General features: G+C 38.6%; 1 protein-coding gene across 7 annotated transcripts in view; it reads right to left on the bottom strand.

Annotated features, from left to right (window-relative positions):
* Positions 1-19,338, bottom strand: part of TMEM108 (transmembrane protein 108) — a 351,590-nt gene that overhangs the window by 211,429 nt on the left and 120,823 nt on the right. Inside the window, exon 5 of one of the 7 annotated variants that reach the window (XM_041734209.1) lies at positions 3,477-3,540. The exons of the other annotated variants lie outside the window; for them this stretch is intronic. The gene's annotated coding sequence lies outside the window, so the exon portion shown is untranslated. The remainder of the gene's footprint in view (positions 1-3,476; positions 3,541-19,338) is intronic. 7 annotated transcript variants of the gene reach the window in all.

Raw genomic sequence — 19,338 nt, 5'->3', positions numbered from 1 at the left:
ATTGGACAGTCACATGCAGAAGAATGAAACTGGACCATTCTCTTACACCATACACCAAGATAAACTCAAAATGGATGAAAGATCTACATGTGAGACAGATCCCATCAAAATCCTAGAGAAGAACACAGGCAACACCCTTTTTGAACTTGGCCACAGTAACTTCTTGCAAGATACATCCATGAAGGCAAGAGAAACAAAAGCAAAAATGAATTATTGGGACTTCATCAAGATAAGAAGCTTTTGCACAGCAATAGAACAGTCAACAAAACTAAAAGACAACCTACAGAATGGGAGAAGATATTTGCAAGTGACGTATCAGATAAAGGGCTAGTATCCAAGTTCTATAAAGAACTTATTAAAACTGAACAGCAAAGAAACAAACAATCCAATCATGAAATGGGCAGAAGACATGAACAACAATTTCTCCAAAGATGACATAGACATGGCCAACAAGCACATGAGAAAATGCTCTGCATCACTGGCCATCAGGGAAATACAAATCAAAACCACAATGAGATACCACATGACAACAGTGAGAATGGGGAAAATTAACAAGACAGGAAACAATAAATGTTGGAGAGGATGTGGAGAAAGGGGAACCCTCTTACACTGTTGGTGGGAATGTGAACTGGTACAGCCACACTGGAAAACTGTGTGGAGGTTCCTTAAAGAGTTAAAAATAGATCTGCCCTATGACCCAGCAATTGCACTGCTGGGGATTTACCCCAAAGATACAAATGCAGTGAAATGGCAGGACACCTGCACCCTAATGTTTATAGCAGCAATGTCCACAATAGCCAAACTGTGGAAGGAGCCTCGGTGTCCATTGGAAGATGAATGGGTAAAGAAGATGTGGTATATGTATACAATGAAATATTACTCAGCCATTAGAAACGAGAAATACCCACCATTTGCTTTGACGTGGATGGAACTGGAGGGTATTATGCTGAGTGAAATAAGTCAATCAGAGAAGGACAAACATTATATGGTCTCATTCATTTGGGGAATATAAAAATTAGTGAAAGGGAATAAAGGGAAAGGAGAGAAAATGAGTGAAAATAACAGTGAGGGTGACAAAAGATGAGAGACACCTAACTCTGGGAAATGAACAAGGGGTAGTGGAAAGGGATGTGGGCGGGGGGTTGGGGTGACTGGGTGATGGGCACTGAGGGGACACTTGGCAGGATGAGCACCGGCTGTTATGCTATATGTTGGCAAACTGAACTCCAATAAAAAATATTTTTAAAAAAAGACATAAATGTGAGACAGGAATCTATCAAAATACTAGAGGAGACCACAACCTCTTTGACCTTGGTTGTAGCAACTTCTTGCAAGACACTTCTCCAAAGGCAAGGGAAACAAAAGCAAAAATAAGCTATTGGGACTTCATCAAGATTAAAAGCTTCTGCACAGCAAAGGAAACAGTCAACACAACTAAAAGGCAACCTACAGAATGGGAGAAGATAGTTGCAAATATTTTATCAGATAAAGGGCTAGTATTCACAATCTATAAAGAATTTACCAAATGCAATACCCAAAAAACAAATAATCCAGTCAAGAAATGGGCAGAAGACATGAAGAGACATTTCTCCAAAGACCAACAGTGGCTAACAGATACATGAAAAAATGCTCCACATCATTTGCCATCAGGAAAATACAAATCAAAACCACAATGAGATACTACCTCATACCAGTCAGAATGGCTAAACTTACAAGACAGGAAACAACAAATGTTGGTGAGAATGTGGAGAAAGGGGAAGCCTCTTACACTGTTTGTGGGAATGCAAGCTGGTACAGCTACTCTGGAAAATGGTATGGTTTCCCAAGAAGTTAAAAATAGAGCTACCCTACAACCCAGCAATTGCACTAATGGGTATTTGGATACAAATGTAGTGATCCACAGAGGCACCTTCACCCCAATGTTCGCAGCAGCAATGTCCACAATAACCAAAATGTGGAAAAAGTCAAGATGTTCACTGATAGATGGATAAAGATGTGAGATATATACATATATTACACACACACACACACACACACACACACATACTGGAATATTACTCAGCCATCAGAAAGGATGCTTACCATTTACACTGACACGGATGGAACTGGAGGGTATTATGCTGAGGGAAATAAATCAATCAGAGAAAGACAATTATCATATGGTTTCATTCATATGTGGAATATAAGCAGCAGCACAGAGGATCATAGGGTAAGTGAGGGAAAACTGGAAAGTCATCAGAGAGGGAGAGTAATCCTAAGAAATACTTAACTACAAGAAACAAACTGAGGGTTGATGGAGGCGAAGTGGGTAGGGGAAAGGGGCAATTTGGTGATGGGCATTAAGGAGACCGTGTAATGTGATGAGTACTGGGTGTTATACACAACTGATAAATCACTGCACACTACATCTGAAACTATGTAGGTACTTTATATTGGCGAACTGAATTTAAATTAAAAAAAAAGAAAAAAGAAAAGGTCAGCAGGAGACAGTAATCACAGACACTAGCCCTGTGATAGCATCTCTCATGGCTACTTATTTACTGATTTAATTCTCTTGACCCTTATTCTTGACACACTCAGTTCTGCTGGAAGAGGGACAAAGTTCTCTCATTTTCTTCCACACATGCTGCATGCACTTGAGCTTAGGAAGGGGAGGCTTGCCAAAGTATCCAGTTTGTCATGCATGGCTGAATTATGGGCAATTTTTCTCCTACTGACTCTCTGGCATTTTTAAATTATCTATGAAAAATAGGGGAACCCGGGTGCCTCAGTCAGTTAAGCACTCAACTCGATCTCAGCTCAGGTCTTGAATTAGGGCTGCGAGTTTAAGTCCCATGTTGAGCTCTATGCTGGGCGCAGAGCATACTTTTGTGATATTAAAAAAACTACAAGTCTGTTTCCTTAGGCCAACCTACTTCACACCTAAACAATCTCTAAGATACATGGAGGGACAACAGAGATAAATGTGGAGGGCAGAACTGAGTTTTGTGTGTTTTTATTTTAATTTCTAAAGGGAGTTGACAAGACTCACAGGATTATTAAGAGGATTAAAGGACAAAATCTTTTTGAAAATGACTACTCACATACCTGGCATATGGTATGTTAGGATTTGCTTCCAAAAGATGGGTTTAGTGTGCAATCTGAAAAGACTGAACATTCAAAAGGCCGATGTCACTGTCTTCAGTGCCGGCACCAACCAGCCTTCCAACAAACTAATATTCCCCAGGAATGGGCTAATCATTTATCCAAGAACAAAGAAAGGACCTCATTCATCTGGCTTACACATGCTTACAGAAAGATATATTCAATGGCAGCATATTGGCCTCATTCTAACTGATCCTCAGATCCGACAATAATGGGTGCTTACCATATTCTTTAATGCAGAAAAAAAGTACAATCTAGTTGTGTCTTAGGCAACATCCAGAAGGATTTGTTGTCCTTGTTTTGTGAAATACTCTTATTTAAAATGCCATTACCTTGCAAGGTTCTCAAGCCCAGGCTCATGATCACATGTTCTAAAATGGATCTAATCTTCTCTTCCTAAGTGAGAAAAGTACGTTAAGCAGAGTAAGAACTTGAAACTGAGTAAGAGTTTATCTAAAATAAGACTCAGGCATGACTTTGCTAAAATAACTACAGAGTACTTTTTTTTTTTAAAGATAAAAATAGATACAATAAAGGTAATTCATCTTCTGTTATTTTTCAACCACCCTTCCAAATATTATAATCAAATAGAAATTTGTCCAAATAGTAAATTACATAGCCATACCTAACTAAAGGGGGCAAGGCAGTACCAGTCTAACATATGGTTAGAAGGTACCAAGCTAGATATTTCTTGTGAACATCATTTATTGCTATCTCAAGTGACAATATAATCTAAAAACTTTGGAAAGTTCTTTCACATTCATTATTTTGTTTGATTTCTAATCTACCCTTATAGTTTGGGTTCTATTGACATCCTATTTTACAAATGAATTAAAGCTCAGAAAGGTGAAGTGACTTGCTTCAATCACATAAATAGTAAGTCAAACAGTTTTTGGAACTCCAAATCCTTATCTTTTAGTTTGAAAGTTACTGAGGTACAATCCTTGCACCCATTCCAATTGACTATTTATCTGAACTATTCATTAAATACATTATCTCACATTGCTCAAATCTTCATGTATATTGTACATGTACTATAATTCTAATTATGTATTTATTGAGAACACATCATAAAGTTCTTTGCATTCTCCATACATCTTAGCCACCTGAGAATCATAAAAGGCAATACATTTGTAAGTGTGTTGGTTGACTTGTAACACACCTACAGAATCACTACTTTCTGAACACCCAGGCTTTGAGGAGCTGAAGATAAAGACGCCAACTAGATAAACTTACTACTCTCCTTTTAGGGAGAACTTAAGGCTACTCCATTTGAAGCTGTCCAGCAGATGCCACCTGCCTTTATAGGTACATTTCACAGGTGTGTCACTTGACATGCATGTGCTTCGCTTTTTCCGTACACACTACTGATAATGCATCATTCTTACAACAGCCTCCACAGATTTACACAGACTCCTATTTGCCTTTGTTTTGACACTCAAAGTTTCTCTTTGTTAATTACTAAAAGTCATTTTGCCATCATAATGTCATTTCTGTGGATCCCCAGAGGCATAATTTGTTCTGAAAACACTGGAATGAATCAGTTCTCTTGTATATAGGGCAAGACTGGGAGTTTCAAAAAACAAAGTGCTTGATTAACACTCAAGTCTGAATAAAAAGCCGGTGATGATGGTATAAGCTGTTCCTCAATAGCTTGTCTAATTTGGCTAAATATAACCATAAGTTGAACTTGCCCAGGACATGCTACTTAACTTTCCTCAATTTTCTCATCGGTAAAAGTGAAATAATAATGGTACCTACCTTCATAAGGTTGTTGTAGGAATTAAATAAGATAATGCAAAAAAAAATTAGAAAATGCTTTATACATGGTAGACACTCATTAAATTTTAGTTATTACTAAAACTTTGCCAAATACTTCCACTTGAGTCAGTTGAGCTCAGATATTTACATATCATATGTAATTTCATTACATATAATGAAATTTAGGGCTGGAAGGGACTTCGGAATCTACCTGCTCCAGAGAAATTTGAGAGATTTGCCTGGGATCAATTTTTTATGACACAGCCAAGATAAGATCTGGTCTCCTGACTACAATTTTGTTTTGTAGGAACATCTTGTTTAGAAGGGTGTTTGACACAATAAAGACACTGTATACCTGATTCTACACAAATCAAAGTTGATTTACTTTCATTAGTTTTCATTTCTTCTGAATATCCATCCTTTTAAGTAGATAGAACACAACCAACTGTCATCACTGTTAAATTCTGTCCTGAGTACAAAAGGAAACAAGCCCAAATATTAAATAAAAGCTCTTCGCAGCCTAGAGGTAGGACTCCAGTCTGAAAATAGTTCTATTTTGCTCACCAGTCTAATGATATTGTCAGTTGTTTTTTAATTAAGTCGTCCTTAACTGCTACACTGCAGGAATTTTAAGAGCTAACAGAAATGCTTGTTGTGTTTCAATGTTCTTTATAGTGAAATACTTTGAACTGGTTCTCTTTTAAAAGGCTTAGATAAGGGCATTTTAGAAAACAGCCTAAAAGTGTTTTTCCACGTAATGAGAGTCTAGAAATTCCTGCAAGTTTCCAGGCCCTCCAGGCCCTGAAAGTTAAATTCTCATTCTTCCAAAGTAAGTCACTGAGTTTCTTTTTCTGTGAACTAGAAATCATGACCCTTGTAGCCCAGGGGAGATATAGAGGAGTCTTGTGACAAAGGCACTACCCAAATGGATGGTGGCAATTTCCAAAAACAATTGTAAAGGTGGATGTCTTTTATAATTTTTTTCTTTTCTGAATCAAATCAGTATTCGATGTAGAGTAGATATGCCATCCTAGCTTCTCTTCTACCCCTATGAAGGTTCACTTGAGATACCTCTTGACCAAAATAGATAAACTGAATCAAAATCAGCATATTGCCATTACCCTGGGAAACAAAAAAGAGATATTATCTTCTTCTGGGAAAAGAGTCTGACTGAAACAGTTATGTGAATTCCCAGCAGACCAACTGTTTGCAGAAAAATATGCTATTGTAGTTCCTTAGCAACCAATGCTGTTCTTGAAAGGTACTGTGAAGAGAAAACAAGTACCTTCTTCTGTCTCTTATATCTAAAGTATGACTTGAGCCATATTAAAATGAATGCTCCACTGGCATCTTGAAAGTATTCACTCAATTGGGAAAACCTGCCCATGGAGCTGAGAAGTCAGACACTGTTTTGTTAATGTAAATCTCTAACAACCAAATAAACACATTACAACTCTATCTGTATACATCAACAGCAGATGCATACAATAGCATCTTGCCTATTCTTGTTGGCATCTACCATGACACTCAACTCCCCATTCTCTTACCCCCCTGTTTTACTTTGCCACTAGCTGTAAGACAATTGATTTGTGAGGCACCCAAGGTACAGAGAAGCTATAGAATTGTTAAATAAGCCTCTACTTAAAGTGAGATGATCACTGCAAAATTTAATGACAATCTGTAATTTAAAATTTTGAGAAACTGCTATAAAATTGCTCTATTGCTATTCAAACAAACACAAAAGAAAGATCTGTCACTCAAATAACTTCATTAAATTAGCTCAAATTGTAAGACTAGTTTTGTTGTAGTGCAATAGGCTCGTTGTTAGTTTATTTATTTCTACTGCTTAAAATCCTAACGCAAATCATTCCCCCCATCTGCTAAATTACTATTAGGCTGTTCTTAGAATATGTAATAAAATGACCCTACAAAGAACATCTATGCTTCATAGGTGTATTCTAAGTTGATTTTCATTTGGTTTTCCCAATATTTCTGCAGTAGACTTCGGAAAGTCTCCTCAGTAACCTAGTTCAGCTATAATAGTACCCATTTGATCATTTATCCAACAAGTATTTATGGAGTATCCTGGTGCCAGAACTGCATTAGGTGCTAGTTATGTGGACAAGTATGTTTCCTGCTTTAGTCTTTTTTTTTTAATTATTTTTTTTTAAGATTTATTTATTTATGATAGACATAGAGAGAGAGAGAGGCAGAGACACATGAGGAGGGAGAAGCAGGCTCCATGCCAGGAGCCCGACGAGCTCGACGTGGGACTCGATCCCGGGACTCCAGGATCGCGCCCTGGGCCAAAGGCAGACGCTAAACTGCTGAGCCACCCAGGTATCCCCTTCCTGCTTTAGTCTTAAGAGTCTCAAGAAGGCAACAGAAAATGAGCAGCTACATACAATGCAGCATGCAAAGTGTTAATGACAGGAAGATCAATTGTGAAGGAGCACTTTGCAAACTACTCTTGTCTGGACCCAGAAGGGGGTCAGGAAAGACTTCCTAGAAGAAATGGTGATAAAACAGACAAGTTGAGGAAGCAGCAGAATCTAATTAAATAATCTAACCTTAAATTTAATGAATAATCTAACCTTACACCTAAAGGAACTAGGAAAAGAACAAAGCCCAAGGCAAGTAGAAGGAAGGAAATAATAAAGATCAGAGCAGAAATAAATAACATATGAAGAAAAAAAAATCAATGAAACCATGAGCTGGTTCTTTGAAAAGATCCACAAAATTGATAAACCTTTAAGCCAGATTCATCAAGAAAAAAAGGGAAAGGACTCAAAATCATAAATGAGAGAGGAAAAATAACAATTGACACCACAGAAATACAAAGAGAATACAATGAAAAAGTATCTGACAACAAGTTGGACAACCTACAAGGAATGGATAAATGCCTAGAAACATACAATCTTCCAAAACTGAATCAGGAAGAAACAGAAAATCTGAACAGACCAATTGAATTGGTGATCAGGATGCCCCACAAGGACTAGATAGATTCACAGATGAAATATACCAAACATTTAGATAAGAATTAATACCTATTCTCTGACTATTCAAGAAAAAAAAGGAAAACTTCCAAATACATTCTACAGGACCACCATTACTCTGATACCAAAATCAGACAAAGACATCACAAAAAAAGAAAACTACAGGCCAATATCCCTGATGAACATAGATGAAAAAAAAAATCCTCAACAAAATATAAGCAAGATGACATTTATGACAATGCATCTGACAATATATTAAAAAGATTATTCACAACAATCAAGTGGAATTTATTTCAGAGATGCAAGAATCTTTCAATATTCACTAATCAATATGATATACCAATCAACAAAATGAAGGATAAAAATCATAGGATCATCTCAACAGATGCAGAAAAAGCACTTAAGAAAATTCAACATCCATTCATGACAAAAACTATAAACAGGTAGGGTTAGACTTAATATACCTCAACATATCCAGTGGGGGAGGGGCCCCGCGAGAGCCTCCAGACAGGAAAGCACAGCTCCGGAGATGGGAACTTTAAAAATCCTCACTGGATTCTTCCCGATGGGAAAGGTGCTCAGCAAGGAAATCTGGCAGAACCACAGGAGGGGCAGTGGAGCCTCCAGGATCCTGGGGTCACTAGGAAAGGAAGTGCCCCTGGGGGAAAGGGCACCACAATACCCATCTCGGTAAAGGGCTGGAGTGCACGCCCAGCCTCGGGAAAAGCTCAGGTGGCTCCAGGTGGAGGGGGCTGTGCCCTGCTGCCTTCAAAAGCCACGGCCAGGAGCGCGATTCCAGCAGCACAGGGCCCCAGATCCCAGGGTGCCAAGTGGACACAACCCAGGATCCTGCGCTTTCCCCAGACAGGAGGAATCACGGACAGTGAGGACACTCCTGCCACTGGGCACCCCTGAGCTGTGCAGGTCAGCACCCTCCGCCCTGGGAGCATCCAGGCCAGTATGGACTGGGAGACTGCCGTAGTTACTAGGGGAGCTGACTCCAGAGCTGGGGAGCTGGCCACCACCATGGGTGTTGTTCCTCCTCGTCTCACCTTGTGCCTGGGAGAGGCGGGGCAGGGCAGCTCCCCAGGTGCACACACCTGACAGTACAGTGGACCCTCCCCCAGAAGACGAGCTGGAAGGACAGGGGAAGAGCAAGTTCCTGACCGAGCCGCTCTGGGAAGCTCCAGGGGAAGTCAGGATTTATAGCATATAGAACCAGAAGGTACTCCTATTTTCTTTTCTGTTTTTTTTTTTTTTTTGGCCCTTTTTCCAGTACAACTCATTTTTAGATCAGACTAAACATTTCCAATATTTTCTCTTTTCCCACCTTAACTACAATATTTTACCACCTCTTCATTTTTAAGTTTCTTCCTTTTTGACATTCATATGTCTACAATTAATATCTTAGATAGAGTTTTCACTTCTAGATTCCCTTCAACATATTTAATTTTGGGAGATACACGAGATATGTTTTTTCGTTTTGTGTTTTTCGTTTTCTCTGCCTCATTTTGTTCTAAAATGGCAGAAGTTAATACCTTCTAAAACATGACCAGCATGCACCCAGAACGAAGTGGTATACTGTGCTGCTTCATTCTGTGAGATGATATTCTCTCCTCATTCCCATTCTGCCCCCCTCTTTTAACTCATTTATCATTTGGTGGTCAATGTTAGGGCTTTCTACAAGTATTGTTGGTTTATCTAAATTTGGGACTGAGCATCTTCTAACATACAGAACTTAATACAGTCAGAACCCATAGAGTCACCCTCTAGGACCCCTCAGGTAGACCATATTCTCCCTCCACTACAACTTCGTCACCACCACCATCTCCCAGTACCCCCCATTTTTTTCTTCTCTTTTTTTCTTTTTTCCTCTTTACTTTTGTTTTCTCTTCCTTTTCTTTTTTTCTTTCTTTGGAGTTCTTGGCCTTTTGTTTTTTACTACTTTGTTTTAAAATCTGTTTTTCCCTTCAGTGGTCTTTTTGTTTTATCTTGTTCTGATCTTTGTTTTCATTTTCTGGACTCTGGCCTTGTCAGAATCATCTAGGGTGAAATTTACTTAGGTCATGGTTGATATTCTTCACTCAGCCCACTTATACAGGCACTCTGCACTGAGCAAAATGACTAGAAGGAAGAACTCACCACAAAAGAATTAGAAACAGTACACTCTGCCACAGAGTTACAAAATATGGATTACAATTTGATGTCAGCCAATTCAGAAGCCCAATTATAAGGCTACTGGTGGCTCTGGAAAAAAGCATAAAGGATTCAAGAGACTTCATGACTGCAGAATTTAGATCTAATCAGGCCAAAATTAAAAATCAATTAAATGAGATGCAATCCAAACTGGAGGTCCTAACGATGAGTGTTAATGTTGTGGAAGAAAGATTGAGCAACAAAGAAGACAAGTTGATGGCAAGGAAGGAAGCTGAGGAAAAAAAAGAAAAACAAAAGACCATGAGGAAAGGTTAAGGGAAATACATGATAGCCTCAGAAGGAAGAACCTACATATAATTGGGGTTCCAGAGAGCGCTGAGAGGGCCAGAAAGCATATTTGAACAAACCATAGCTGAGAACTTCCCTAATTTGGGGAGGGAAACAGGCATTCAGATCCAGGAGACAGAGAGGTCCCCCTCCCAAATCAATAAAAAACGTTCAACACCTCCACATTTAATAGTGAAACTTGCAAATTCCAAAGATAAAATTTTTAAACCAGCAAGAGACAAGAGACTCTTAACTTACATGGGGAGAAATATCAGATTAACAGCAGACCTCTCCACAGAGGTGTGGCAGGCCAGAAAGGGCTCACAGGATATATTCAGGATACTCAACGAGAAGAAAATGCAGCCAGGAATACTCTATCCAGCAAGCTTCTCATCAGAACAGAAGGAGAGATAAAGAGCTTCCAAAGTAGGCAGAAACTGAAAGAATATATGACACCAAACCAGCTCTGCAAGAAATATTAAGGGGGACCATGAAAAAGAGGAGTCCCAAAGAAATGATCCACAAAAACAGGGGCTGAATAGATATTATGATGACACTAAACTCGTATCTTTTAATAGTTATTCTGAACGTGACTGGGCTAAATGATCCCATCAAAAGATGCAGGCTTTGGGAAAAAAAAAAAAAAGATACAGGTTTTCAGACTGGATAAAAATCAAGACCCATCTATTTGCTGCCTACAAGAGACTCATCTTAGACCTAAGGACACCTCCAGACTGAAAATGGAAGGTTGGAGACAACTTACCATTCAAATGATCGTCAAAAAAAAAGCAGGGGCAGCAATCCTCATATTAGATAAATTACACTTTATCCCAAAGACTGTAGTAAAAGATGAAGAGGGACACTATATCATACTTAAAGGGTCTAGCCAACAAGACCTAACAATCATGAATATTTATGCCCCTGATGTGGGAGCTGCCAAGTATATCAATCAATTAATAGCCAAAGTAAAGACATACTTCGATAAGAATACACTAATACTAGGAGACTTGAACACGGCACTTTCTATAAATGACAGATCTTCTAAGTACATCACCAAAGAAACATGGGCTTTAAATGATACACTGGACCAGATGGATTTCACAGATATTTACAGAACTTTACATCTGAACGCAACTGAATATACATTCTTCTCAAATGCACATGGAACTTTCTCCAGAATAAACCACATACTGGGTCACAAATCAGGTTTCAACTGGTACCTAAAGATTGGGATTGTCCCCTGTGTATTTTCAGACCACAAAGCTTTGAAACTAGAACTCAGTCACAAGGAGAAATTTGGAAGAAACTCAAACACATGGAGGTTAAAGAGCATCCTACTAAAAGATGAATGGGTCAACCAGGAAATTGGAGAAGAATTAAAAAGATTCATGGAGGGATCCCTGGGTGGCGCAGCGGTTTGGCGCCTACCTTTGGCCCAGGGTGCGATCCTGGAGACCGGGGATCGAATCCCACATCGGGCTCCCGGTGCATGGAGCCTGCTTCTCCCTCTGCCTATGTCTCTGCCTCTCTCTCTCTCTCTCTCTCTCTGTGTGTGACTATCATAAAAAAAAAAAAAAAAAAGATTCATGGAAACTAATGAGAATAAAGATACAACCATTCAAAATCTTTGGGATACAGCAAAAGCAGTCCTAAGAGGGAAATAAGTCAAATACAAGCATCCCTCAAAAACCTCAACCTAAAGGAAACGAAGAAAGAATAGCAAATAAAACCTACACCAAACAGAAGAGAGATAATAAAGATTTGAGCATAACTCAATGAGATAGAGACCAGAAGAACTGGAGAACAGATCAAGAAAACCAGGAGTTGGTTCTTTGAAAAAAATTAATAAGATAGATAAACCATTAGCCAGCCTTATTAAACAGAAAAAAGACTCAAATTCATAAAATCATGAATGAAAGGAGAGATCACAACCAATACCAAGGAAATACAAATGATTTTAAAAACATATGAGCAGCTATACACTAATAAATTAGGCAATCTAGAAGAAATGGATGCATTTCTGGAAAACCACAAACTACCAAAACTGGAACAGGAAGAAATAGAAAACCTGAACAGGCCAATAACCAGGGAGGAAACTGAAGCAGTCATCAAAAACCTCCTAAGACACAAAAGCCCAGGGCCAGATGGCTTCCCAGGGGGATTCTATCAAAATTTTTTTTTTTTTGATTCTATCAAATGTTTAAAGAAAAAATAATACCTATTCTACCAAAGCTATTTGGAAAGATAGAAGGAGATGGAGTACTTCCAAATTCATTATATGAGGCAAGCATCTCCTTAATTCCAAAACCAGACAAAGACCCCACCAAAAAGGAGAATTACAGACCAATATCCCTGATGAACATGGATGCAAAAATTCTCAACAAGATACTAGTCAATAGGATACAACAGTACATTAAGAAGATTATTCACCATGACCAAGTGGGATTTAACCCCGGGATGCAAGGGTGGTTCAACACTCATAAAACAATCAGTATAATAGGTCACATCAACAAGAGAAAAAAACAAAGACCATATGATCCTCTTAATAGATGCAGAGAAAGCATTTGACAAAATCCAGCATCCATTCCTGATCAAAACTCTTCAGAGTGTAGGGATGGGGGAACATTCCTCAGTATCTTAAAGGCATTTATGGAAAGCCCACAGCAAATATCATTCTCTTTTTTTTTTTTTTTTTTTTTTTTTAGCAAATATCATTCTCAATGGGGAAAAACTGAGAGCCTTTCCCCTAAGATCAGGAACACAACAGGGATGTCCACTCTCACCACCACTATTCAACATAGTATTAGAAGTCCTAGCCCTCAGCAATCAGACAACAAAAAGAAATAAAAGGCATTCAAATTGGCAAAGAAGTCACACTTTCCCTATTTGCAGATGACATGATACTGTACATAGAAAACCCAAAAGACTTCACCCCAAAATTGCTAGAACTCATACAGCAATTTGGCAGTGTGGCAGGATACAAAATCAATGCCCAGAAGTCAGTGGCATTTCTATACACTAACAATGAGACTGAAGAAAGAAAAATTAAGGAGTCAATCCCATTTACACTTGCACCCAAAAGCATAAGATACCTAGGAAGAAACCTAACCAAAGAGGTAAAGGATCTATACCCTAAAAACTACAGAACACTTCTGAAAGAAATTGAGGAAGACACAAAGAGATGGAAAAATATTCCATGCTCCTGGATTGGAAGAATTAATATTGTGAAAATGTCAATGCTACCCAGGTCAATTTACACATTCAATGCAATCTCTATCAAAATACCATGTATTTTCTTTGAGTATTGGAACAAATCATCTTAAGATTTGTGTGGAATCAGAGTGGCTGCACCAGTTCACATTCCCACCAAGAGTGCAAGAGGGTTCTCCTTTCTCCACATCCTCTCCAACATTTGTTGTTTCCTGCCTTGTTAATTTTCCCCCATTCTCACTGGTGTGAGGTGGTATCTCATTGTGGTTTTGATTTGTATTTCCCTGATGGCCAGTGATGCGGAGCATTTTCTCATGTGCTTGTTGGCCATGTCTATGTCTTCCTCTGTGAGATTTCTGTTCATGTCTTTTGCCCATTTCATGATTGGATTGTTTGTTTCTTTGCTGTTGAGTTTAATAAGTTCTTATAGATCTTGGATACTTAGCCCTTTATCTGATAGGTCATTTGCAAATATCTTCTCCCATTCTGTAGGTTGTCTTTTAGTTTTGTTGACTGTTTCTTTTGCTGTGCAAAAGCTTCTTATCTTGAGGAAGTCCCAATAATTCATTTTTGCTTTTGTTTCTCTTGCCTTCATGGATGTATCTTGCAAGAAGTTAGTGTGGCCAAGTTCAAAAAGTCAATCGGAGAAGGACAAACATTATATGGTCTCATTCATATAAAAAATAGTGAAAGGGAATAAAGGGGAAAGGAGAAAAAATGAGTGGGATATCAGAAAGGGAGACAGAACATGAGAGACTCCTAACTCTGGGAAACCAACTAGGGGTGGTAGAAGGGGAGGTGGGTGGGGGGTGGGGCTGACTGGGTGACGAGCACTGAGGGGGGCACCTGATGGGATGAGCACTGGGTGTTATGCTATATGTTGGCCAATTGAATTCCAATTTAAAAAAAAAAAAAAAGATTTGTGTGGAATCAGAAAAGACCCCGAATAGACAGGGGAATATGGAAAAAGAAAATGAATGTTGGGGGCATGACAATGCCAGATTTCAAGTTGTACTACAAAGTTGTGATCATCAAGACAGTGTGGTACTGGCACAAAAACAGACACATAGATCAATGGAACAGAATAGAGAACTCAGAAATGGGCCTTCAACTCTATGGTCAACTAATATTCGACAAAGCAGGAAAGACTATCCACTGGAAAAAGGACAGTCTCTTCAATAAATGGTGCTGGGAAAATTGGACATCCACATGCAGAAGAATGAAACACAAAGATAAACTCAAAATGGGTGAAAGATCTAAATGTGACACAAAATTCCATCAAAATCCTAGAGGAGAACACAGGCAACACCCTTTTTTGGACTTGGCCACAGCAACTTCTTGCAATATATGTCTATGAAGGCAAGGGAAACAAAAGCAAAAATGAATTACTGGGACTCAATCAAGATAAAAAGTTTCTGCACAGCAAAAGAAACAGTCAACAAAACTAAAAGACAACCTACAGAATGGGAGAAGATATTTGCAAATGACCTATCAGATAAAGGGCTAGTATCCAAGATCTATAAAGAACTTATTAAACTCAACAGCAAAGAAATAAACAATCCAATCATGAAATGGGCAAAAGACATGAAGAAAAATCTCACAGAGGAAGACATAGACATGGCCAACAAGCACATGAGAAAATGCTCCGCATCACTGGCCATCAGGGAAATACAAATCAAAACCACAATGAGATACCACATGACACCAGTGAGAATGGGGAAAATTAACAAGACAGGAAACAACAAATGTTGGAGAGATGTGGAGAAAGGGGAACCTTCTTGCAATGGTGTTGGGAATGTGAACTGGTACAGCCACTCTGGAAAACTGTGTGGAGGTTTCTCAAAGAGTTAAAAATAGAGCTACCCTATAACCTAGCAATTGCACTACTGGGGATTTACCCCAAAGATACAGATGCAGTGAAATGGCAAGATACCTGCACCCCAATGTTTATAGCAGCAGTGTCCACAATAGCCCAACTGTGGAAGGAGCCTTGGTGTCCATCGAAAGATGACTGGATAAAGAAAATGTTGTCTATGTATATAATGGAATATTACTCAGCCATTAGAGATGACAAATACCCATCCGCTTCAACATGGATGGAACTGGAGGGTATCATGCTGAGTGAAATAAGTCAATCAGAGAAGGACAATCGTTACATGGTTTCATTCATTTGGGGAATATAAAAAAATAGTGAAAGGGATTATAGGAGAAAGGAGAGAAAAGGAGTGGGAAAAATCACAGAGGGTGACAGAACATGAGAGACTCCTAACTCTGGGGAATGAACAAGGGGTAGTGGAAGGGAAGGTGGGCAGGGGGGATGTGGTGGCTGGGTGATGGGCACTGAGGGGGGCACTTGATGGGATGAGCATTGGCTGTTATACTGTATGTTGTCAAATGAAACTCCAAAAAAAAAAAAAAATTCAAAAAAAAATCAGTTGTTGAAGACATGCAAAATGGGATAAATTTAAGAGAAAAACTTTATAACTTTGGAAATAATTTTAGACATACAAAAAGAATTGCAAAGATAGTTCTGAGCACTGTATATTGTTTACCTAGCTTCTCCTGGTGCTAACACCTAATATAATCATGGCACTGAACTATAAAATTAATATTGGGACAATATTACTAACTAAACTACAATCTTATTTTAATTTCTCCATTTTTTCCCCGCTAATATCCTTGAAAGTATTCAGGATGTGCCACCTTAAAATATGCCACTTTGGTATATTGATTATGTTGAGGTAAAGTCATTTGAGAAACAGATTCAGGAAGGGCTCTGATCTCCCCTTTCCTACATAACAACAGGCCATAAAACTTCCCATAAGAAAGGTACCCTCCTTGTATACCAGGAAGTGAAGAACATCTTTATTACCAGATACTGACAATTGATGCTGGAATGGATTTATACAAATGAGCTTACTAAAATAACCCTTATCTTCCACTAGTTTCCTTCCCATCCCTATCTTCTCTAGTCATTTACTGCTTCCAGCCCAAACCCATCATTTCTTCACAAATATGTCTTTTTTTTTTTTTTTTTTGTCTAAAGGTATATTCTGTTCTGGTTACCTCTCTTGTGAAGGCTCCCATGTACATGCAAAAATTTAACAAAACTTGTATGCTTTTCTCCTGTTAATAGTTTTATATCACTGTAATTCTTAAGCTCTGTCAGAAAGACCAAGAGGATAAAGGAAAAGTCTTCCTTCTCTACATCCTTTTTCTGTTCCTAGCTTCAGTCCAGGGCCCCACATGACATTTGTCATGTCTCCTCAGCCTTTTCCAATCTATTATGGTTTCTTTATCTTTCCTTATCTTTGCTCTTTCATGATTTTCATACTTCTGAAGAGTAATGGTCAGGCATTTTGTAGAATTCTCCTTAATTTGGGGTTCTGGATTTGGGGGGAAGAATACCACAAAGGATTCTTCTCACTCCATCATACCAAAGTATACAAAACAGCAACATGGTTTACTACTGGTTGTATTAACCCTGATCACACGGTGAATGTGGAATCGGCCATGTTTCTCTACTGTAAAGTCACTAATGTTCTCTTTCCATTCATTAGAAGTGAGTCACTTAAGCCACACCCACAGTCAAGGGGAAAGGTATTAAGCTTCACTTACTGGAAAAGAAGTCTCAAAGAATTTGTCAACATATGTTAAAATCACCACAATACTAACTAAGAGAGAAAGAAAGCACAAATGAGGGGAGGGGCAGAGGGAAAGAATCTCCAGCAGACTCCTGCCTGAGCACAGAGCCAGACCCAAGGCTCACTTCCACAATCTATGAGATCATAACTCATGAGATCACAACTTAAGCTGAAACCAAAAGTCAGACGCTTAACTGAATGAGCCACCCAGGGGCCCCTTACACAAAGTGCTTTTGTAACCTTTAGTTTTGGTTCTCAGATGGATGATTTTGCCTCCAGGAAACATTTAGCAATATCAGGAGACATTTTTTTTTTTTTTTTGATGGAACAATTCTGGTTTATACAATTGAAGAAGTGAGGTGGTACTGGAATCTAGCAGAGAGAGAGCAGAAATGCTGCTAAACATTCTACAATGCACAGGACAGCCTGCCCTCTCCGATAATAAAGAATTATTTAGCCCAAAGCATTTATTGTACTAAGGTTGAAAAACCCTGACCAACATCCAAATAGCAGAAAATAGGATTCATTCCAATTTTATGATTTTTTTTTTTTTTTTTTTTTTTTTACTATTAAGATCTTAGTAAGCCAAGCACCAACTGTCAACTTCCATTCCAGGGTCATATCCACTAACCTTTTTTTTTTTTTTTTCCCTAACCTTTATTTTTAATCATCAATAGTAGTCATGAAAATAATACAGGATATTTTCACCATAATATTTTGGCCTTGATATTAATATCATCATCAGTAGCAGCAGCAGTGATTGATCAATTCTCACTATGAATAAAGAAAATAATATTTTCTTGGCATTGAGAGGATGACTATATAGGTTAGTCCCTGCCTCCCACCTCAGCCCAGCCACAGGCTCCAAAAGACCTTTAGCCAGCATGCTTAGCCCAGGTTAGTTATCTGTATATCAGTAGGCCATTCCATGGGCAGGTAGGGTCTGAAGTTGATTTTGTTACTCTTGCCCATGTGTATCTAATGTGACTAGAGTGAACCCCACAGCACCCAGCTACCTTGTTGCAGTTTTCTCTTACCAACACTGTCAGATATGTCCAGTTCCTATGAATGAACTTCAGCTCTAGATTCCTAAGTGGGTTCCAGTTCAACCCTATAATTCAGGTCCTCATCTTCTCCCTCTGACTCTCAGCTGTTCAGGGGGTGGACTCTGCTCCCAATATCCCAGTCACTGACTGTGGGCCTGTTTCAACCACAATGGCACTGCTGGTATCATAGCTTTGGAAGTAGCCTGACCATTAGAGAGGTCTGTGGCCTGCTTCCCTCAACAGCTTAGACTACCTGGGCCTTACGTGGCCTTATATATCAACTCCTCCTCCCTTAAATGGTATGATTTCAACCTTTATTTGAGTAGCACTACCGTGACTGGATATGCTGGATCCTTTGAGTGAACCTTTATAATCAGTGCCTTTCCCTTAATCTACCATGGCAGGCACAGCCAATATTACTATTGAGGTAGAATTCAAAATGGCACATGCAAAATATTTTTTGGCAGGGGGAGGGGAAAGCATACACAAATATTTTTAAAATTTTAATAGCACAACATGAAATGGTTGTAGAAGGTAAAATAATAAACTATGACAAGTTGATATCTCATTCTCAGTACCAGATTTCATTTGAATTTTCTGTCTCCTAATACTGTGATGTGTTTCTATCATTCAAATGTGACTATGTCTCAAGACTTCTTATGTGCAGAAAATGCAGGAGGATAAATGAAAGGAATAAACTAAGATCAAAGCAATCAATTTTATACTTAATTCTAGTTGTGAAGATGTTTTAAAAAGATTCTTTACCATGTCTGAACTATATCCTGCTCAGACTTTCCTCTCAAAAGCAAAAAACTTGTGAACTTACCAGTTAGTAAAGTACAAAACTGCCCAGTTGATAATATTCTTTCTACTCAATCTAGCCTCTGAATTATAAAATTCACAGATATTCTACCATTTACAGGATAATGTCTATTGATATGATTTTTCCAGTCACCAACAAATCAGAGGTAATATACATAGCTGATTGCATGCATTTAATCAGTATGGTTTAAGGCCAAGTCATGTACACTTGCAGGGATCACAGGACATAAC

This window comes from Vulpes lagopus, chromosome 19 (assembly GCF_018345385.1).
Source record: "Vulpes lagopus strain Blue_001 chromosome 19, ASM1834538v1, whole genome shotgun sequence".
Lineage (NCBI taxonomy): Eukaryota > Metazoa > Chordata > Mammalia > Carnivora > Canidae > Vulpes > Vulpes lagopus.
The sequence above is the reverse complement of the archived record's forward strand: the minus strand, read 5'-3'. Positions and strand labels throughout refer to the sequence as shown.